Source organism: Geotrypetes seraphini, chromosome 5 (genome assembly GCF_902459505.1).
Source record: "Geotrypetes seraphini chromosome 5, aGeoSer1.1, whole genome shotgun sequence".
NCBI classification, from domain to species: domain Eukaryota; kingdom Metazoa; phylum Chordata; class Amphibia; order Gymnophiona; family Dermophiidae; genus Geotrypetes; species Geotrypetes seraphini.
The window spans coordinates 251308416-251332520 of NC_047088.1; the positions used below are offsets into that span (position 1 = coordinate 251308416).

General features: G+C 42.1%; 1 protein-coding gene across 11 annotated transcripts in view; it reads left to right on the top strand.

The window, feature by feature from the left end:
• Nucleotides 1-18230: 18230 nt before the first annotated feature.
• CLASP1 (cytoplasmic linker associated protein 1) overlaps nt 18231-24105 on the top strand; it is a 506270-nt gene continuing 500395 nt past the window's right edge. For all 11 annotated transcript variants that reach the window (XM_033944379.1, XM_033944384.1, XM_033944387.1 and 8 more), the window contains exon 1: nt 18231-18420. The gene's annotated coding sequence lies outside the window, so the exon portion shown is untranslated. The remainder of the gene's footprint in view (nt 18421-24105) is intronic.

Consider the following 24105-nt stretch of genomic DNA (forward strand, 5'->3'; position numbering starts at 1 on the left):
AACACCTTGCCCATGACTAAATATGTCATATAGAGTGTCTGCCACATAATCCAATCCCTTCATCACCAGCTGGAAGTAGACATCCTCCTCCTTGGCCAGACTTTTAGCACTTGCCCAAATGATACATCCATCCAGCCTAGCCTCATCTGATTGGTCCAAGAAGATCCAGGATCCCAAATCAGCCAGTCAGAGGAATTGTTCCTGTCTTGTGTTTTTCAGCCTTACAAAGTTACTATAGACATATTCAAGAAAAGCCGGGACAAGAGGGATCCCTCCTGTCCCACCTACCAGAGGCCTGCATCAAGTTTATATGCCCTCTTCAATCCAGCTTTACCAGCCTTTAAGCCTTATCATTTGAAGAGTCTTTCAATGAGCACCATCTACTGGGCCAACCCCTGAGGAAGGCTTTTCCACAGAAGCAGAAACACAGGCCATGTTGGGTCCATAAAATTCACAAGATTTGGACTTTTTATAAGGCTTGGTTTTACATATATATATACGATATGATTTTATGCTATTTTTGCTTATAATAAAATTGCATTTGTTCCTTAAGGTTGATGTGTTAATTCCCTTCCCCACTCCTTCTTTGGTGAACCAGGAAAGTACCATGGTAAATGGACAAGTAATGGCAAGGGGTCTTAATGATTTAAAGATTAGCATAAAAACTTTGAAGAAGAGAGAGCCCTTAACTGTCAGCCAATGCAATGAATTTGTGACATCAAAATGAACTTCCCAAAATCATCAAATATATACTTGATAAGCTGAAGCTTTACATATGGTAGGATTGTGCTCAGAGACCTGGAATGGCAAACAGAGGTCAGACCCCCCTCACCGCCCAATCATTGCTCGATCCTTCATACTTTGTAGCTTATACGGTTTCTCAATATGAAATGCTGTGCTATTCTTGGGGCCTGTTTTACAAAGCCACACGGCAACAGCCCCGAAGCCTATAGAGATTTAAAGGGCTTTGGCGCTGTTACTGTGCGGCTTTGTAAAACAGGCCCTTAGTCTCTAATGCAATGAATTTAGTACAAGTACTGTATATAATACTAGTCATTAAGCCCGTTACATTAACGGGTGCTAGAATACTGTTCACCCTCTATGTTGCCCCTTCCATTCACTGCCCTCTCTTCTCTTTCCATCCAGGGTCCGCCCTCTCTCTCTCTGTCCCATATGGCCTCTCTCCATCTCCTCCTTTCTTTGGCCTTGGTCTGGCATACCTTCCTCCTTCCCTCCAAGCCATTCTCTCCCCCTCTGCTCCCTTTCCTCATTTAACTACTTCATTGGTCAGCAGCAGCATTCACAATTCATTGCTGTTGCTGGCTTCAGGTCTTTCTCTCTGGCCGGTCCTGTCTTCATGAAAACAGGAAGTAGGCAGGACCGGCCAGAGAGGAAGGCCTGAAGCCAGCAACAGCAGCGAATTGTAAACGCTGCTGCTGCCTGAAGCACCCGAGGCAGACGCTTCTCTCCCCTCCCAGCCCAACCCCCGCTGACTCTGCGACCCTCCCAGCAAGATGACTTTAATATCAAACCTCCCTCCAGCGTTGGCAGCCGCAGCACGCTAAACAGGCTGCTTCAGCTTTCTTCTGCCGTTGAGTCTCTTTGTCGCATCAATGATGACGTCATCAGTGACGCGGCAGAGGGACTCAACTGCAGGAGAAAGTCGCGAAGCAGCTTATTTAATGTGCAGCGACTGCCAACGCTGGAGGGATGTTTGTACCGGTGCATAAGCGATAGGTCTCTCCCCCTCCAGTACCTGTGCAGCACTTTGCTGCGGCGCATCCTCCCATCGTGAGTCGGCCACAGCGCTCGAGTCTGTTTCTCCCGCTTTGTCTAGCCGCGGACCTACGGATCAGGGATTACAGATCACGCAGGTCTGAGTGCGCATGCGCGGCTAGCATTTTATTATATAGGATACAGTGGATTTTAGTTAAGTGAGATACATTGGGATGCTTATACTTTGCCCCAATTAAGAAGCTGCCCCAAATAAATTAAATTGTGAAGGTATATACAGTACTTCCCTGGAAATCAGGAGCTGCTTTGACACGTAGCTCCTGATTGGTAAGGTCTGACTTTAGTACAGGAAGAGGCGTTTGGAGCATACAGTGAGTGATTTCCTTCACTCGCTGGTGCTCCTACCGCCCTCTCCTGCCTGATCATTCGTGGTCGGAAAATACTGCGAATGACCGGGACCGTGAACCGCCGACTGCGGGGGAGCACTGTAGTTCTAAATTAGTTCTGTATAAGAAGATAAAAACTAAAATTTTCCATTTATTCAAGTTTATTTAAACTTGATATACTGCTTTAATTACCAAAGCAGTGTACATTGTACAGAATTTATAATAAAAGAAAAATTTTTAAATATAAGTAAAATAGGGAAAAGACAACATAAAATACAACAAATAACTGGTGATACGAGTACATGCTACAAAAGGGAAATGAACGGGATACATTTCATAGAAATAAAAGGAGGTGAGGATGGGAAGAGGTAGAGGGGAATTATCTGATATGTGCCTGTTTGAGTCTCATATGCATTTAGTCCTAGCTATAAATCTCGTTAAAAAGAAACATTTTGAGGCTGGATTTGAACTTGCTAGGATTATTCTCCTGTCTCAGGTCCAAAGGAAAGGCATTCCACAAAATAGGTGCAACTACTGAATAAATAGTCTTGCGTGTGTTATCAAAATAATTGTCAAACCAAGGGGACTGCTAGAAGATGCTGCTGTAATGAATGAAGAGAACATGAAGATTCATTTGGGATCAACAGCCTATTGATAAATAAAGGGGTGGGATTGGTTTGGACTGTGAAAGCGAGGAAAATAATTCTGAATGAAATTCTCTGGGTGATGGATAACCAGTGTGCTTTTTTTTTTAAAGAAGTAAAATAACATGATTAAATTTCTTGGCATTGAAGATAATTTTTATTGCAGTGTTTTGTATAAATTGTAATCTAATCTCTTTTTGAGTTATTCCCTGGTAAAGAGAATTACAATAATCTAAGGTGGAAATTACCAGGGAATGAATGAGAATATTGAGTGACTTTGGATCTAGAAGAGAGGAAAGAGATCTTATCATTTTGAGTTTAAAGAAGCATTTTTGAAATACTGAGCTCATTTGTGCATGGAAAGTGAGTGTGTTATCAAAAACCACTCCTAGGAGTTTGATAGTCAACACTAATTGTATTGGGATAGAGGAAATACATAGTGGAGCTATGAGGGATTCCTTTTCTTTTGCTGAAACAGAGTTGCAAACCACAGGTTTCTCCTTAAACAAGTGTACCCTGATAAGCTCTCTTCATTGACTGCAATTGAACAAAATTGGCACAGGTTTTTAGAAAAGATACAGGGTTGCCTTCCTGCATGAAATAAAGTTGTAATCTAGAAATACATTTACTGGCATCCTAATTTATCATTCACTCAGTAGTATCATCCTCTTTGATTATCCAATCTTGTGATGTTTTCTAATGTTTGGCTGAAATTTGCTTAATAATTTCATCCTCACAACCAGGGCAGGATTCATTCGTCAAGGGCCCCTAGGCACACAAGTACACTGGGCCCCCCTGCCCCGCCCCACCCCACCCCACCATGCGCCCAGGCGGAAACAGGAAGCTGCGTCAGAGGGAAGCTTTGGGCAAGCAGCACCGCTTGCACAATTACAGTTCCCGTTGCCTTTCTTACCCGCGTTGCTTGCTTGTCTTACTTTCCGTTGATGGGGGGGGGGGGGGGGCGTTGCCACATTGCCGATCGATGCTGGAGGGGCCCATTGCCATTTAGAAAAAACAATGTCGATGTCCTCCTTCATCGGACCTCCCTGACCATTTCAGGCCCTAGGCATGTGCCTACTTGGTCTATTAGTTAATCCTGCCCTGTTCACAACCTTCATTTTCATAATAACTGTTTGAGACATGAAAACTTCATAGCTTCCTACATAGTACACTTCCAAAACAATATCACACAAACTGAACAGGGGCCCTGTCATATGGTAGCTTGCAGTGTTGCTACTGAGCTACCAGGCCAGCCCAGTTGATCTGTACCGTAAGAAATGGGTTCTGCGTGATTTGAGGTTCCCTTCTTTTAGGCCTCTATGGCTGATGATCCCATTTCTGGGCTGACAAGGAGAATGACATTTGATAACAATCCTACTGTAGCCTCTCTCTAAGCTTTGGTGAGATCAAGCCACACATTTTTTTTTTTTTAGGCAAGGTGTTTTTATTGAAAAAAATTTTTGAATTAAGGTATACATACAAAAGGATAAAAGAAAACTAGAGTTATACAAGTTGCATAAAGATATATATGAGTAAATTAGTAGTAAGGTAAAGCAACTGTGACACCATGAATGATGTAGATAACATTTGTATAACCCATAATCATACAACTGGTAGAAACAAAAAGGCAATTCAACAGCATGAATCCTTTGTAAATAAAGGGAAAAAGAGGCAAAAACAAACGTAAAAAGGGGTCAGAAAAATCAAGGAGTAGGAATATGAAGAAATAGCCTCAATGAGTTCCATCTGGTTTTGAATCGAGGGAATCTATAGGTGGATTTAGCCAAGTAGGCTTCAGTGCGATAGGTAAGGCAAACTAAGTTCCACCATTGGGAGTGTGTGACTTGAGTAAGGTCTTTCCAAGAACTAAGGAGGACTTTAAGAGCTAGGGAGATCAGAAAGTCCATTAGATATGCGTCATCCTCAGTAAGTAATGACTTCAGGGCGGAAGATTTTAGTAAAAGCATTTGATAAGTGAGAGCAATGTTAATGTGGAAAACGGAACAAATGGTATTCCAAACATCATTCCAAAAGGAACGTATCGCTGAGCAGGAAAAGAGGAGATGTTGCAAAGAACCTACTTCTTTATGACAGGTCCAACAGTTCTTGGAGTAGGAGGGATTTATATTATGAGATTTGATAGGTGTCCATTGAGCTCTATGCAAAAGAAAAAACATGCTTTGGAGAAAGGATGCTGACCTAGAAGTGTTAAAGGTGGATCGGAAGATGTGTGACCAGTCGTCATCAGAGATGGTTTGTTCTAGGACCAGTTCCCAGGATTTTAAAAGAGGGAGGGTAGAATTGGGAGAGTAGGACATAAGGAGTTTATAAAAGTGGGAAGCAGTATGACCAATTGTTAAATATTGGTTGGAAAGAGTAAACAATGTCGGGATAGAGGCGGAGGCGGAGGAGTGGAAACCTGATTTCTTTATGGAGGAACGTAGTTGTAACCATTTGTAAAATTGTGACTCCACAAGAGAGAAATTTGTCATGAGCTCCTCAAAGGTTAACCAGGAGCCGTCAGAGTGGCAAATGGATTCTATACACCAGATGTGTCTAGAGAACCATTTAGGCCATGCAATAGGTTTTTTATCTATTAGGAATTGACGGTTGTGCCAGATGGGGCAGTAGGCAGATTTGCACCAAGGAATGTCTAGTTTTTTGTCAAGTTCAGTGAGGATTTTGTGAGTGTTCTGAATGATGGGGTTATAGGGGAAGTGTTGAAGAAGGGTGGAGTCCAAGAGTCTCAAAGGCGGGTAAGGGTGTAGAAGTGCTATTTCTAGGGAAAGCCAATTGGGAAGGTCGGAAGCAATTGGGGAGGAAAGCCACATTGCACCCTGTCTTAAGATGAAAGCTTTATGGTAACAGCGAAGGTCTGGAAAATTGACCCCTCCGGATTGCTTGAGAGCCTTTAGTTTTTGGATGGAGATACGGTGCGGTTTATTGTTCCATAGAAAGCGGAGCATAAGGCTTTCAAGTTGTTTGTAGAGAGAAAGAGGGAACATCAGGGGAAACATGTTGAAGATGTAAGTAATTTTAGGTACCACCATCATTTTTAGAATATCCAGCCTCCCCCACCAAGATAGGTGTAAAGGAGACCAAGAGGCTAAGGTATCTTTGAGTTGAGAAAGGAGTTTGGTGGCTATAGCGTGAGAAGAGGATGCAATGTCTTTATCAAATGGAAGGCCCAGATATTTTATCCCAGTGGAGACCCAAGTAAAGGGGTATGATGGGTTATGGAAGGGAATGCAGGAGTCATGGAGAGGCATTATTTCAGATTTGTCCCAATTGATTTTGTAACCAGACATCGTAGAAAAGAGAGAAATAAGATGGACTAAAGAAGAAAGTGAGGTTTGTGGAGAACTTAAATACAAAAGAACATCGTCAGCGTAAGCTGAAATCTTGAATTCTACATTAGCAATTGTAACTCCCTTGATATTCGGGGATTGGCGGATAGCCGCCAGGAGGGGTTCAAGGGCAAGGTTGAACAATAGCGGAGACATTGGGCAACCTTGTCTGGTTCCCCGGTGTAGTGTAAAGGGTGCTGAAACATCATAGTTAACTACCAATTTAGCCATAGGATTATGGTACAATAGAGAGATCATATGAATAAATGTTTGAGGGAGACCAAAATGAGACAGCACACAGAAAAGGTACTTCCACTCCACCCTGTCGAAGGCTTTCTCCGCATCTAAAGAAACAATTACTGAAGTCTGAGCATCCGACAGGGCGGAGTGGAGAATATGACACAAGAGTCTAGTATTGTCAGCACCATATCTCCCCTTCATGAAGCCCACTTGGTCTCTATGGATCAAGCTGGGCATGACATGTTCTAAACGTAAAACCAATAGTTTAGCAAAAATTTTATAGTCCAAGTTCAAAAGGGAAATAGGGCGATAATTCTTCACTAGTTGAGGATCACGATTCGGCTTTGGTAGGACGATGATGTTCGCTTCCAGAAATCGGTGTAGATTATCGGGGGAGTCTATCAGATGTTGGAAATAGGTGAGGAGGTGTGGCGTCAAGAAGGAGGAAAGAGTTTTGTAGAATTCGGAAGGAAGTCCATCAGGACCGGGTGCTTTAGCAGAAGGCATTGAAGAGATAGCTGTAGTAATTTCTTCGGAAAAAAGAGGTTGTCTCAGGGAATGTTGTTGAGAGGTGGTGAGGGAAGGGAGGTCAAGAGAGTGAAGAAAGTCCAAGATGCATGATTCAGATGAAGATGATTCTGATGAGTACAGCTTTTCGTAGAAGGAACGGAAGTCTTCCAAGATGTCTTTTGTGGTAGTGTGCAATTGACCAGTTGGAGTTTTGGTGTGAGTGATTCGGTGCTTATAGCGTCTGCCTTTAAGATACGTGGCAAGAAGGTGTCCAGATTTATTAGAGGATGCATAGTATGTTGCAGAACGTCTAAATATAGAGGCAGATGCTAGTGAACTAAAGATTTCATTATACTGAAATTTCAGTTGTTGTAGTTTCTTGTAGGTGGAGGAGTCAAATCTGTGATAAAGTTGGGTTTCAAGAGTGTGAATTTCAGTTTCAAGTTGGTGTAAAGATGCTTTCTTCTGTTTGAGTCGAGAAGTAGCAAAACTGATCGACTCACCTCGCAGCCAAGCCTTGTATGACTCCCATACGATAGAAAAGTCAAAGACAGAGGAGATGTTATTAAGGAAATAGACTTGAGATTCATTCTTGATGTGTGAGATGAAGGAGTCGTCTTGCAGAAGGAAGATATTCAGTCTCCATTGTCTTGATTTGGGGGGAATAGACCAGTTCAGGGAACAAGAGACTGCTGCATGGTCCGAAATGGTTATGTCATGTATTTTCGCAGACGTGGTGATGTTGACAATGTCTTTAGAGCCCATGATATAGTCAATCCTGGAGAATGAGTGGTGAGGTGCAGAATAAAATGTAAAGTCCTTGGAGGTAGGGTGTAGAATCCTCCAGATGTCAGACCAACCATAAGTTGTCATGAGGTTGGAGACCGTCGAGCGTACTCTGAGTTTGGATGGACGACAGGAGGAAGATCTATCAATAAATGGGTCTATGGGGAAATTGAAGTCTCCCGCTATTATGGTATCCGTCGACAGAGCGGATTTGCAGATGGTATGGAAGGATTGGAAGAAGGAGGGGTCATCAGCATTCGGTACATAGATATTGAGGAGTTTCAGAGGTTTTCCATCAATTGATCCGTCGAGGAAGGACCAGCGACCACCAGAATCAAATTTGTGAGAGGAAAGTTGAAAGTTGAGGGACTTGCTTAATAGGGTTATGACACCATTTTTCTTCCCTGTGGCTGGAGCAGCGAAGCAGTGTTGAATCCAGCCTCCAGATAATTTCTGAGCTTCTTCCAGACTAAGATGGGATTCTTGAATGAGACAAATGTCCGCTCCAAGATGTTTAAAATAATGAAGAATTTTTTTCCTCTTGATGGGACTAGAGATGCCCTTAACGTTAAGGGAAACAAATCATAGTCGGGTGGAAAAAATCTCATATGGCAAGATATAGAGTTCCGTGAGGACCAATGTAGATGATGGATCAAGTTCAGGTGTAGAATTAAACTGAAGGGTATACACCAGAGCAGAGAGGCTTTGGAGGAGTGAAAAAGAACACAAATAAAAATAAAGCGAAGATTCATGCTGAATAAATTCAGGAACAGTGAACAAACAAAGATCCAAAAATGGGATCGCATGCTGATCAGATGCACTCAGCGAGCTCACGCCCAGCCCAGGCGAGTGTGGAAAAAGCAGAAAGACTGAGCCTCAAGAGGATACTCAGTATAACAGTGAAAACAGTCAGGTCATGTCACTGACATTGTCATCCAAGAATTTTTGTAGCTCCTGCGGATCATCAAAGTTTTTCGTGGCATTGCGGTAAGTAATCCGCATTCTTGCAGGGTAGAACAATCCATATTGTGCGCCAATGCTCTTGAGACGGGGCCGCATAGAGAGAAAGGTTTTGCGTTTCTGTGCTGAAGATTTAGATAGGTCAGGGACAAACAGAATCCTTTTGCCCTCTACTGTTAAGGAGGGATTGGTCTTTGCAGCTTGCAGGATCTGAAGTGTTTGAGGGTACCTGAGAACTTTGAGAACAATGGGCCTCGGTGGTTTGGAGGGAGCCGGAGGCCCAGATGGCACTCTGTGTGCACGCTCTATTTCTAATGGAGGGGTAAATTGAAGCTTCAGGATGGTAGGAATGAAGGTATGGAGGAATTCTAAAATATTTTTACCTTCTGAATTTTCTGGCAGGCCAATCAAGCGCACATTGTTCCGGCGCATACGGTTAGAGATATCTTCCAGATCACTTTGAAGCAGGGTTATTTTGCGGAGTTCATGTTGGATTTCTAGGTGCTGGGAGTCATGGGCTGCCAGACGCTCCTCTGTGAGATCAATTCGGGCATTATGTTGTTTAAGCTGTGACATTATATTGCCGATTTCGTTTTTTATATCGGCTGTGGCAGCCAAATTCTCCTGCATGAGGCCGCGGAGCACATGTAAATCAGCTGCTATGGAGGCGTTATGCTCGGCGGAGTCAGTTGGACAGGCCTTGATGGGGGACGGCGGCTCGTGCTTAGACGCGGTGTGCACAGCGGAAGTACCCGCTGTAGCGGCGGTTTCGGCTTTAGTCGATTTGGAGGACATTCTTACGGGTAAGGCAGTGGAGTGCTGACCGAAATTATTCCGGATGAGGCAGAAAGATCTGATTTTCGCTGTGGGCTGGAGCGGAGCAAGATCGCTAAGCAGCCATCTTGATAACAGGCACGTGACGCCCCTCAAGCCACACATTTTTAACCTTAAAATTTTAATATTCATTTTGGTAGAAGCAAATGTGATCAGTGCTGTATATTTTATTTTATTTTTGCTGAAAGTCTTTAAAACTGGTTCTTTGGGATTACATCTATTTTTGGGCTCTCTCTCTCACTGTAGACAAGGTCTGGGCTATGACCTGCAACCGCATTAGCTATGACCCCACACAAAGAATGCACTTCTGTCAAACTACTGGTGAACTTTATGCTGATGACAAGTTTACTAACTAATAGTTTACTAGAGCCAACTTTGCTTAGAAACTTTTATATCAAATTTCCATTCTGGGGAAAAAAATGTTGAAAGTCTTAAAGTGTTTGATCCCTAAACCCCACTCTAAAGTGCTTTCTTCTGCTTCTTGTTACTGTGAGATGTTCTGCATAGGAGGAATGAGGACATTTGATACCTGCCAATAATAGCATCCACAACAAATGGAGTGCTGCCCTAGGAAGTAAGTCTCTGCCCTTCTAAGGCAGATTTCATGGTGTGCTGCACTTGAAGCTGATAAATGTAAAGCACCCTCTTTTCAAATCTGTCAAAAAACAGCTGTTCTCATTATGAAGGGTGTTCTATATTCCTGGCTCTATAAAGAGAATTTCCTTGGACCTAGGCAGAGGGGTGGGGAACTAACATTTTGGAGATGTCTAACCAGGAAGCTGCTACAGTTGTTGCAACTTTTTAATTTTGCATATAAAGGATTTAGTCTTGAAATGATTCTTTAGGGGACATTTAACTATTTTTCATTCTCTTCAGATATATGTATTTCTTGATATTTCTACTTTGACACAAGAGCTGGGAAGATTCCTCCAGCTCCATCTTCAGGTATTGACAGCTTGAATGTCCTTCTTAGTGAAAGATCTAGACTAGAGAGTTGTGTGGGGACAAAAATCCCACCTGGCCCTGCCAGGATCCTTTCTATCCCCGCAAGGAATCCCCTCCATCCCTGCCCGTCCCCATAAAAAGCAGCAATTAATTCTGACAGGATCATCAATTCCACAGTTTCTTTTGTGTTTGCGCTGCTGTTTTCCTTGTGGAACTCTATTTTTTTTTTTTCTATTAAAGTAATTAACTTATATCCCCCCTCTTTTACTAAGGCATGCTAGCCAATTTAGCATGTGCTAAATGCTAACGCGTCCATAGAATATAATGGACACGTCAGCATTTGGCGCACTAAATCGGCTAGCACGCCTTAGTAAAACAGGGGTTTATAAGTTAATTACCTGAACAGAAAACAAAAAAAAGGGTTCCACTAGGAAAACAGCAGTGCAAATACAAAAGAAACTGGAATTGATGATCCTGATGAAATCTTTATTTGAAAAATGTGCAGATGAATTAAAAAATAAAACACACTATGAAAATATAAAACACAGTAAAAGATTTAATCAGAATCATCAATTTCACAGTTTTTTTTAATGTTTAAGTTAATTACCTGACTGCCGAATCCTCCTGCCTCTCTGAAGACATATTGGATAATGGGTGTGAAGGGGAGGACAGAAGGAAGGAAAGATGGGGGCAGGAGGAAAGAGATGGGATAAGTTGGTGAGTGAAAGGGAAGAAATAAGGAAATGTAAAGCTACTAGAGAAGGAGTGAAGAGAGAAGTGGAAATGGCAGAACTATGTGGTTATTGGGGAAATAGAAATGACATGAGTGAGAGGAAGATAGTAAACACAGGTGGTAGAAATGTGGTAAGGGGGAATAGGGAGACCAAATAAAAGTGAAACAGGTTATGGGAGAATTAGAGTATGAGAGAAAGAAGGAAAGTTGATAAGCACCTCCTCCTGCCTGCTGTGCTCACTGCTGCTCTGTCCTCAGCTCAGGTCTGAAAAAAAAATTGCATGTCTCCTGCCTCCTATTTTTCCTTTGTTTTACTTAGTGATGAATTAGCAGAAATATTTCCTAAAAAAATTGAATTTTCATATTTTTTCCTAACACTGCTTTTCTTGTCTCAATCAAAATTTTGACAAGTTATATTTAAAAAAGTTTTTATATCTGTAAATGTACTTACAATCAAGAAAAAAGCTCTTCTGAACTACTGTCACATTTACAACCTTGTTTTGCATTGTCACACATTCATAATTATGAACATGATTTAGGCCTGAGGAATTTCCCATTTTGTGACCTGGAAACCTCTGCATGGAATGGACACAGATATGTTTGGGTGAAAAGTAACAGATGTTGCTGCCAGTTTTGGATGTAATAGAGACATTAGTCTCCTATCACTTATAAGTTGATAAGCAGTGCACAGACTTTTAGAAGCAGCTAGCTGGGATCTTGAGGAGTTATGATGTCTGGCACTTAGACCAGGTCTCAAATCAGGTGTGCTAGTCTATGTAACTACAAACCCTCACTTTAATTAAAAAGCTGAAGCAAGGGGAGGATTGTGATAGTATTACTTTCAGTTCCTAGTGCAAATAACATTTACCAATATATTTTCAAATGGTTTTAAAAACAAATAATTTTCAACCACTTTATGATGGAAAAATATATACTTTCTTTTGGAACTTTGCAATTAGACAGACACATAGGATGGAGGCAATACAAGACAATCTTCAAATGAATTTGCCCATTAACTAGGCCATGATAACATCAAGACTTAGGGCTCCTTTTACAAAGGTGCGTTAGGGCCTTAACATGCACGCTAGCTGCTACCGCCTCCTTTTAATTTTTCGGTTAGTACACGCGCAAATCTGGTGCGTGCGCTAAAAACGCTAGCGCACCTTTGTGAAAGGAGCCCTTAATCACTGTGATGCACTCTACAGTGGTCTCAACACAGTGATTCAGACTAAATGATGTGATTGCATCATACCATTCCTGTAAAAACTTCAATAACTACCAGCACAATACAGGGCTAAATTTAAAACTATATCTATTCAAGGCCCTTAAAGGAAATAGGCTGGAGTACTTGAAAAACAGGATCACCCTCTACACACCTCCAAAGTCACTAAGGTCCTCCCAAGAAGTTTCATCAACCACACCCTTTCCAAAGGACATCACCCATTATAACATCCATCAATGAACCTTCTTAAGAGTAGCTCCCCCACACTCTGGAATGCACTCCCTGAAAGGCTTTGCTCAATGCAAGATTACCTTGACTTTAGGAAGCAGGTGAAAGCTTGACTTCTCCAAGACTATAGAACAGGGGTAGGGAACTACGGTCCTCGAGAGCCATATTCCAGTCGGGTTTTCAGGATTTCCCCAATGAATATGCATTGAAAGCAGTGCATGCAAATAAATCTCATGCATATTCATTGGGGAAATCCTGAAAACCCTACTGGAATATGGCTCTCGAGGACCGGAATTCCCTATCCCTGCATAGAAGAACTTATTACACATACACAAAAGACTAACACTAGCTTGTACACATAGTAGCTGAATTTGCTTATTCACTCCTACCCTAGCTGAGATCATATTCATGCACCTTTCTGACTTCACATGTAACTTTCTTTGAAGTCAGTCCCCTTGTTTTCTAACTCCTGTTATTCCATTTTATGTCTTTATATTAGTGCTGCCCAATTCGCCGATTTGAATTGATTCACTGAAAAATTGGACTCATCTATTCAGTTACCAATACCTCCCTCCCCTGGTGAGACCTGACATACCTCTGGGCCTCTTAAAGCAGCAGTGGCGGTGGCTGTCCGATAGAGACAGTGCTCTGAACAAGCCTGGTCTTCCCTCTGCCATGTCACTGATGATGCATGAGAGGGAAGCCCTGCTAGGGCAGGCCGCAAGTAGCATGTTCACAACGCTGCCACTGCTACTGCTTTGGGAGGCCTGAAGGTATTTCAGATCTCACAGTGTGGAGGCGAGGGGGGGGAGTTGATTGGGAGGTGCTGCACAGGGGGACAGGAGGGATGGAAAGCTGCTGAACATGGAGGGAAAGAGGAAGGGAGCAATGCAACAAAGAGGGAGAAATTCTGCATATGGTAGAGGGGTGGGAGACATGCTGGACCTAGGATGGAGGTCAGGGAGAGATGGTGCAGGGGGAGAGAGAAAGAAATGTTGCACATGATAATGGAGGGAAGGAAGGAAAAGATGCTGCATAGAGGGGAATAGAGAGGTTTTACCCAGGAAACAAGGCGAGGAGAGAGAGAGAAGTGGGAAATAGAAATGTTGACTATGGCAAGGTACAAAGATGAAGATGAATGGTATGCCCAGAGAAAAAAGAAAAACATCAAATGGGCAGAAGACCCTGCCGAGCGAGTTAACAGAAGCCAAACAAACAGAGCCTGGGACCAACATTATTTGAATAATAAAATGACCAGACAACAAAAAGGCAGAAAAAAATAATTTTATTGGGTTTGAAATGTGTATCCTGCCAGAGTGAGCTAGGACCCAACAGAGGGCCAGATTCTTAAAAATTACTGTGCCCTTAACAATGGTTGATAAACCAGTTCCAGTCGGCTTAGTGTGCCAGTATTTTACCAGCCGATTATCAAAATGGCTCATCATGGTCTTTTCCGAGTTTTCTAGCAGCCTCAGACTCTGCCATGCAAATGTAATACAACAAGGTTATTAATATTAAAATGGTAGTATGTTCAAACTGTTTTTATTGAAAATACAAAACACAGATCAACAACAAATGCCAACAAGAAGTACATCAAGCTCTTCCATACTACAAGAGATAATGAACAGAGAGTAATATAGTAATAGGATCCCCCCCAACTCTACCCACCCCTCTCCCTACCCAACCAACAGACTACATTAACATAGGAACAGCCAAGCAAACCATACAGAGGGAAACCTCAACAGGGGTTAGAAATCCCAGGGCCTTGTGTCTTATGGCCCTGGGGCACCTAAACATCCCTAGCCGTCCCTCCAAGGATAAGATTCCCCACCCCCACCAAATATAGAGCATGGAGAGATACCAACATCCTAATCTAAGAAGGTGTCCAGCCGACCCCCCAGTTGTCAGATCAGAGTATTCAAAAGAAGACTACGCCCAGGCAGAGGTAGTGAGTTCAAATAAAAACCTCAGAAAAGCAAAAAACTATGTCGCCTTTTATTAAATCCCTCCCCCTCCTGCGCCTTCCCAAGAGCCAAGGCGTGAAGCTGAGATCTCTATTGCCAGAAAGTAGGGGGATCCGTGGAAGTCCAGTTGTTGAATACATTTGCGAGCCAGGAGACACACCTTATGGCAGAACAGACACCCCCTTAGATAAATTCCGGAAGGATCCCGGGATATCCAGCACCAGTTGTTCCACCGTACCTACTATGAAGCAGCTTAACATCCAGTGTCTGAGTAAAGTTCAAAGTAGCTATAAAATACAGGTGAATAAGTAGAGAAAAAATGCAGAATATGGTCCGGTGAGTGTTTATATGTAAATTTGTGTATCTGTAAAAGTGCTCACAAGGTAATGCCATGGAAAATTTTGCTCATGTCCACTCAGTCCTTTGCTCACATTGGTTTAGTCCTTAGAGGGAACACTACCACACATCCAAAAACAAATATCCCCATACAACTACTCCCTACATCTACTTCACTATCTCACAAATGCTGACTAGATTTAAAAAAAACAAACAAAAAAACATAAAAAATTGGCAGGCTGCTATCACAGCTCTTATAGTAGCGATTTTAAAAAAGCAAGTCATTCTCCAAAAAATGCTCATGCAAATTAGGTGGCAGAGAGTAACAAAGAAGTGGTGAATTTGCATGTGCCCATTGCTGGTTATAGTGATGGGCACATGAGCAGAATAAACAAACAAACAAAAAAAACCAACCCTACACAACAGTGGGAGAGATGTCCAATCTCTCCTGCTCAACCGACACACATACCCCCAGCAGTGGGAGAGATGCACAATGTCTCCTGTCACCAACTGACACACCTCCCCAGCAGCGAGATGGGGAGGGGGACTTATGCATCTGGGCCAATCAGAGCCTCAGGCCCCTCCACGGATACATCTTTCCTGCTGCCGGGGGTAGTGTCTGTTGGGTAGGAGAGATTGGGCATCTCTCTCACTGCTGGGGAGGTGTGTCAGTTGGTGGTGGGAGAAATTGGGCATCTCTCCCACTGCCGGGGAGGTGTGTCGGTTGGCGGCAAGAGACAATGGGCATCTCTCCCTCTGCCGGTGGTGTGTCAGTTGGCAGTGGTAGAGACTGGGCATCTCTTCTGATGCCAAAGGGGGCTATAATACATATGCTTAAGAAGTGTGCTTTTACTACTCCCACCAAAAATAAAATAGATGACAATTTATGATTCTTTATGTAATTTTTTTTTCTATTAGCCACAGTCAAAACACGCCACAAGATGCACTTTTAACAGTGCTGTCTCTGTACCAGGACCCCTGGACCAGTCGCTGATTTTTGTTGCCAAAAGCCAACGCTGCTCTTGGAGAATGGCTCGGCAATTTTTAAGAATCTACCATAGTGCTCATTTCAATATTGAAGAGCCCATTTGCATGGCAGTGTCAGAGATTGCTAGAAAGCTTGCTAAAGACAGAGATAAACCATTTTGATAATCTGCTGCTAAAATGCATGCAGGCTATAAACTGTCTGGAAACCAGTTTAGCGACCACATTAAAGTTTTGAGAATCTGGGTCTTAAGAGAAAAATACCTGTAAACACAGAAGCCAACTTTTCATAATGATGGGAGTGTTAAACCAAATATACGTAAGTTGATCAATATTGAGGGTACTCAGGTACCCACAGCACCCACAATGCCTCTAAACATAAACAGTTAAATACGAAATAAATTAAAATGAGGACAAAAAGAACTCTTTCCCACATGCTCTACCACTCCATTAAGTGCCCCACTCATAGGAATCAACTTTTCAAAATTATTGGAGATGCTAAACCCAATGGAAATTAACTCCTCCTTTGACACAAAGAATGTGCTATAGCACTTACCCCAAGATTACTTACCACCAACCCCAGCTACTCCCCCTCTGCTCAATACTTGAGATGCATACAAAGACACAAAAGATACATAGAATATCATGAACCATGCTCTCTCTATATGCTTTCCCCACTGCCTAATGCACTACAAACCAATGACATTTCCATCTAGCAGCCTGAAACAGATAACTGACAATGCTCTTTTTAAGTATCTCTTATCAGAGTTAATGTTATATCCCAAGAGCACCACCCCCGAATGTATATTTCTCTAACAATAATTTATTATTTCTATAGCGCAGTGGTCTTAAACTCGTGGCCCGGGGGCCACATGCAGCCCGCCAGGTACTATTTTGAGACCCTCGGTATGTTTATCATAATCACAAACTAAACTAAACTTTAGGTTTGTATACCGCATCTTCTCCACAATCGTATATTTCTCTAACAATAATTTATTATTTCTATAGCGCAGTGGTCTTAAACTCGTGGCCCGGGGGCCACATGCAGCCCGCCAGGTACTATTTTGAGACCCTCGGTATGTTTATCATAATCACAAACTAAACTAAACTTTAGGTTTGTATACCGCATCTTCTCCACAATCGTAGAGCTCGGCACGGTTTACAGGAGTTGGGAGAGAAAGGAACTCCAATGAAGGGTTAAAGGATAGAGTAAGAAGAATAATTAGAGGGCTTAGAATGCCAAAGATGGAGTAAGTATTACATTTTTGAGAATAGCCAGGTTTTCAGATATTTGCGGAAGAGTTGGAGAGAGCTCAGGTTCCGAAGAGGGGAGGTAAGGTTGTTACAGAGCTTGGTGAATCTGAAGGGGAAGGAGGTCCCTAGTTTACCTGCATGGGAAATGCCTTTTAATGAGGGGAAGGATAGTTTTAATTTGTGGGTGGGTCTGGTGGTATTAGGATTTGAGGAGTTCCAATAGAGTTTCTTGATCATATGTCTCTTTAGCTATAAATGACTTATTATTATTAAGACTTAAAGCCTGTTTTACAAAGCCGCGCAGCAACAGCCCCGAAGCCCTTTAAATCTCTATGGGCTTTGGGGCCGCTAGTGCAGCTTTGTAAAACAGGCCCTTAGCCAAAAGGAAAGATTTGTAAAGAGTTTTACCTCATGCAAAATTGTCATTTCTTTAATATGACATTAACTACTTTTTTCTGAGGCCCTCCAAGTACCTACAAATCCAAAATGTGGCCCTGCCAAGGGTTTGAGACCGCTGCTATAGTGCTACTAGTCGGCCCGCAGCGCTGCATATTGTACATGTAAGAGACGGTCCCTGCTCAGAAGAGCTTACAATCTAATTATAACGCACAGGACAAAAAGGGAGTCAGTCAGAACTATTGCCCATGTAGTAAACTAGAGGAGGGAAGCTTACGATTTTGTTATAGTATTTTTAATTTCAATTAACACCAAAAATGTGTATGCATAGGGTCTTTCACCAGATATACTTACAGGTGCCTCTGGACAAGCAGCTTCTCCCCATTTTTCTATGCACTTCCATATGTTCCAACATAGGTTGTTGTGCACACACAAAAAAACCCCCAGAAGTAGACTAGCCTCGGGGTAAAACCAAAGAGCAAAAGAGAAAAAAAAAAAAAAAGCAACCACATGTCACATTTATTGCAACAGTGCCTAAAACTGAAGTCCCAACATATGCTGTGCAAATGCTTCCGAGCTGATAGCGCCACTACCAACCATTCGTTCGTCAAATCCGCGCCGTCTCCCCAGCGACATTCTTTCCCCTCACAAGATGGCGTGGCGGGGCGCAGGGCCGGTTGCCCTGGAAACGAGCCCCGCCGACCCGCTCTTCCGGTCTCTATGGTTTTGGAGGAGGAGGAGGGGGCGCGGCGCAGAGGCCAGGCGAACGCTGCGCATGCGCTTTCCACGCACTCTCCGGGGTTGGCGAGGGTAGTCCTGCTGCGGCCGGACGGGATTGACTAACGCCTCTCGTCCGTGGTTCCGGAGGCCTCGCCGCTCTAGCGCTTCTCCCTCTTGTGTACCGGCGGCCGCTGGAGGTAAAGAGGGGAGGGGAGGGGAGGGGAGGGGGGGGGGAGCGGGCGCGGCGCCTGGGGTGGGGACGGGGAGGTTATTGTTCGCCTGCGCTTGGCAGAGCCGGTTGGTGGGTGTCGAGGCCCTGCTTCCCGGCTGGCATCGCTTTCCCCTCACCCTAGGGTCCTGCTAACGAGGTCTTTAGTTTCTCTCGCTACTCGGGGGCACTTCCTGTGCCGTGTGAGCATCTCCCTTAGGTGAGGAGAGAGGGCTGGAAGTGAGCTACAGTATGCCGGCCAGGGAATTGGCATTGCTGACGAGCCTCTGGGTTCAGCTCAAGAGGGACAAGTTGACTGAGTGTCATCCCAGTTAGGTTGTGATCGTGGCTTGGCGGAGTGGTGACGGAGCTATAGCAACTTGGATTTATAAAAATGTAGCAGTCTCTATCTCTCTATAAAAAAAGAAAAAGATTCTGCTCATTACTAAGTATGACTACGGGGAGGATCTTTTCTGAAGCAGCATCTATTTACCTGAAAGGTTCAATAAAAACACAAGACACCCATGTAAACATGAGTTAGGGGCCCAGTGGCATATATTCAGAGCTATTATAAATTGCTGTGCTGGATTAATGAGAATGTTGTAGCATCATTATTGCAGACTTACAGAACTGCTTTTAACTCTCATTTATGTCCGTTACAATAAATGCTAAAATAGCCATCAAGAAAGGGCTTACAAAATCAATAGAAAAGTTAGACAGTAACCATATAAAAATAAGCAAATAGGCTAGTAGAAAGACAGGTGGCTGGACTAATCAAGAGGAGCCCGAGACAAATTATTCAGGGTGTACCTGCTGAAATAACCATGCCTTAATGGCAGCTTTGAAGTGGAGGAGGTAAAGTTCCCCACCTATTAGTAAAGGAAACATTATTCAATAAGAACTGACTGCTTACTAGAAAGGTTTTCTCCTGTCTTGTATGAATTTCTGGTTTATGTTTTTGAGACTGTAATGGTGGAAGGTACAATAAACTATTACAGTAATTCCCAACCCTGTCCTGGAAGAATCCCCATCCACTGTTTTCAGGCTATCCACAATGAATATTCGTGAGAGAAATTTGCATGCAAAATTTTAATTAATATTTGTTGTGGATATCCTGGAAACTGACTGGACAGGGCAAGTTTGGGACCCACTGTTCTGAACATAGGACGCAGTGAGTAGGAAAGAAACAACACTTTTTTTGGTTTATCACTTTAGGCACTGGGCAAGTGTGTCTTTTGCGATGAGAGGAGTTATGGGAAGCATAACCAAAGTGATTGTTAGTATATGGGAAAGACCCATTGAAATTCAAAGTAAGTTTTGCAAGGGGATTAAAAATTTAATTAATAAATGGAACTACTTAATTAGAATCCCTTGACCCTTGTAATAACATGTCACAAAGCAAGCTGAAGTTACTAGCTTAGGAGAATAACTGCTAGGAAAACTCTTAGTTTTTGCTCATTCTAATGGTCATGTTGTAATTGAAGTGAACCAATTATGAATGCTACTGTTGTAAGTCCTTGCTGTTGGAATGGCTTTGGATGTAGAGCAGCTCCCTCAGCACCCTAAGGTTGTGAGTAAAATTCCCACTACAGCTCTGGGCAAGTCACTTCATACTTCATTGCACAGGTACAAAATAAGTACCTGTCTAAAATATGTAACCACACACAAAAAAGCAATACAGTATATCAAGTTTCTTCCTTCTTTATATATATACAGTATAAGCAGAGAGTATATCTTGTTCCCTGTTGCCCTTAGTCTTGGACAGGCAGTTGTAGTCCAGAATATGCAAAGTATTTCCATTCTCTCAAATAGTTGAAATAATCTAGGAAAGGCAAATGTGCAGCTAAAATCTTTCACAAAAGAACAAATTAAATGTTTAATATGGTGCTTTCTTTTTTGCCCAAATGACTTAGAGCAGAGGTCTCAAACCCGTGACCCACCAGGTACTATTTTGAGGCCCTCGGTATATTTATCATAAGCACAAAAGTAAAATAAAACAGTTTCTTGATCATATGTCTCTTTAACTTTAAATTACAATATTATTGTTAAGACTTAGCCAAAAGGAAAGATTTATAAACTATGCCTCATGCAAATAGTTAATAAGACATTAACTATTTTTTCTGAGGCCCTCCAGATCCCTACAAATCCAAAATGTGGCCCTGCAAAGGGTTTGAGTTTGAGACCGCTGACTTAGAGGGATCGAGTTTCATATGCCTTCCCTCAAGTCTTTGATGTAGGATTTTTCCTATCACTCACCTAGAAGCCAGTGTGGACATTCCTCTTAAGGCCTTGGTAAAAAAATATTGGGCATAATCTTTGACAATACCCTTTCCACAAATGGTTTTCTATTATCATTTAAGAAAAGTTTCCTCATTCTCAAAAATACTTGAGACTTCTTCCCTCATGATGTTCCTCCTTGCTTGTCATCTGTAATGTAACTAACGCTCTGAACCATGATCTGTCACTTAAGATCATCCAAAATGTTGCCATCAAATTACTGTTTGGGAAAAAAAATATAACCATGTATCTCCTTTATTTATAAATACTGGTTTCCAGTAGCATATCATATTCCATTTAAATATCTGATTATAGTTCATCAAGTACTGTATTCTTCCATTATTTTTATCTGATCTTCTTTATTGCATTGGACTTGCTGTTCCTCTCAACAACATCTTATTTCTTTCCATAATCTTATAATTGCTATGACACTTTGGAACATCGTTTGTTGTTCCTTAGGAGAGATCCTTCTTATCCCTTTATTTTTATTCAAGCCTTTCCACAACTGTGACTTGCATATTCTGTAATACAGGTACTTTATTTGTAGGAGAGGACGTGGCTCTTGTTCTCTCTAGCTGGCCCTGGCCCCTTGATTATCATTGTACTTTTATTTTTCCTGTTGTATTCTCCTTTACCCTTGTTTATCTTGAAATGATTGTGGTATATGAAAATAAAACTGAACTTGAACAAAAAAGGAAAGCCATCTGTTAGAGATGGTTTAGAATTGAATTTGTATGATATGTACCTTAGTAATAGGTTACATTTTAATTTGAGGGTATTACTGTTGATTCTGGTACTTGCTTGCATTAACTTCCCATTTACTTTACAAGGATATAATGTAATGAAAAACTGTGAACCTGTATTGAAATCTAACAACATAATCCTGAGTATATTTTAGATATGGGTCAAAACACAGGGCTCCTTTTACTAAAGTGCTTTAGGACATTAACGCATGGAATAGTGAGCGCTGAATTGCCACGTGCGCTAGACCTTAACGCCAGCATTGAACTGGCGTTAGTTCTAGCCATGTAGCGTGCGGTAATACCCTGCGTGCACTAAAACCGCTAGCGCACCTTAGTAAAAGCAGCCCACAGTTAAGTGGGGTGCATGAAGGGAGAGTGTAAGAGGAGAAAATGCATCCTCAGAAAGGCAGTTAAAAGTCCCAAACTTAATAGTTCTCATACTTAAAATAATTTAATTACAAATGTTTTTAAGATTACATCTCTGACTAGGTAAGAATTAAAAAAATGACCTTGTCTACTTTACTGCTGCTGCTTGTTTAGAAAGGGTGAATGAAAATAGCTCTAAGGAGATGTGAAGTAAATGAAAGATAAGGCTTTATCCCCCCCTCCTCCAAAGTACAGGGTCCAGTGTATAAAGCATACGTTTTGAATTAATTGCCCTAGTTCTAGAAATCTGTCCCCTGCTGCAAAAGTCCCTACAGATTTTCGTTTCTAAAGAATGTTCTAAAGTTCTAGCAGTTGGCCAAAAACTTTATGGCAGGGGAAGGAGAGCTACATGTTTATTTAACTATCTCTTTAAATGTGATTGTTTCCTCTTGTGACATTAACTTCTTACCAATGGTCTTAACCTGTTGTCCTAAAAGTAATACAATACCTTTGTAACTTGACCTGTACAAGGTTTGGTGTAGCAGCACTGGGAGCATACTGTGACAGGAATGAGCATCATGCAGATGTCTTTTGGGGATGATCCCAGTCTCAAGTGTACTGCTAATGCTCATCTCGGCATTTGCATTGTTTCAGAGAGCTTCATTCTGGAACTCTGGGATGTACTGGGATAAGCAGTATGGAACCTTGCTACTTTTTGGGACATGGATTGAGCCACTGTTGGCAACAGGATACTGGGCTTGATGGACCATGGTCTTTTTTAAGCACTTAACCCCCAAATCACAGACTTTATAATATCAAAATTATGTTTAAATTGTGAAGTGCTCAGACCCGCAACCAAAAGTGTTCAGTGTTTTAAGAAAACTAAACATAGATTGCATTCATTCACTGTCCCAATCACCAATAACACTTTATGAATTACTGATAATGAAAGTGACTTAACTTAATTTGTCCATCCATGGCGGTCTGTTGACGATTCTTGGCTTTCGGCAACCCCTGTTAAAACTGCTGTGAAATATTATCGCTTCCGCTCTCATCAAGTCAGCCCCCGACTCGAGTTTCGCTTTCTATCACTTCATCAGGAGGGGACGCTAAAAAGCAATAAATGTACAATAAAACTACCTTACACTTTAACTCTATTCATCAAGCCCTAATAGCATGATATCAAATTCTTAAAAAAAATACCTTGACTATCTTTTTGCGGCCTCAACTACGTGACAGGCTAACAAACCAGGTTTGATCTTACGCCACTGCATACATCAGCGCTCTCACCCTCGTTTAAAAACCCTAACCAATGACATAATGGAAAGCTGTAAAGAGCATTGGTTAAAGCCTCATCACCGTCACATCTCAGCATTGTGACCCATGGGAATCAGAGTACGCCAGTTAAAAATAAATCTATGTTCCTTCATTAACAAAAATTGAGATATCACCCAAAAAATTAATCACATGATATAAGTATATTTTAGATCCTGTTCATCATGTCCAACTTACTGCCAGTGTGACCCCAGAGGATCCAGCAGATGGCCCCTACGTATGTTGCTCAGATTCTCGGCGATATGTACTTCCACCACTTTTTCAAGTGGCCAATATAGTATTTACGGCAAGGACACATTATATAATGTACAACAGCACTTGACTCGCAGTTCGTATTGTTCCTTAATGTATAATGCCGCCCATTGGAAGATGAAATTTCAATAGTCTTACATCTGAGCACATTTCTACAATATACACAGTGGCCACATTCATGATGTTCACACCACACCTCAGGGCCGTTACTGACCCACTGGTGTCGCAGCATTTCACCCAAGTTAAACCCACAAGAGAAGGCAAACTTAGTCAACCCCTTAAATTAAGGTATATCTGTAATACTGGCCAGTGTTTTCTCACAATTTCACGCACTCTGTAGCTGTTAACAGAATATGGCAAAATACACACCAAAAAATTCTCATTCTTAGAAGGAACAGAAAGTACTAGCCACTCCTTGTGCCAGTGTTTGGCTCTTTTCCATGCTTTCTTCACTGCTCTTTCTGGATACCCTCTTTGTATGAATTTATTGTACATCACATTTGCCTGAATAGTAAATTCCTGGTCTTCAGAATATATCTTTTTAAGCCTTAAAAGCTGACCTACAGGGCCACTAAAGGAAATGGCTGCCATGATTTCTCATAGCAACCTCATGAGACCACAGGAGTTTGCTGGAGCCGTTTTCTTTGGTGGCTCTGCATGGGGCAGGACTGTAGGAGGATCGTTCCTGCCCCTGTTCACCG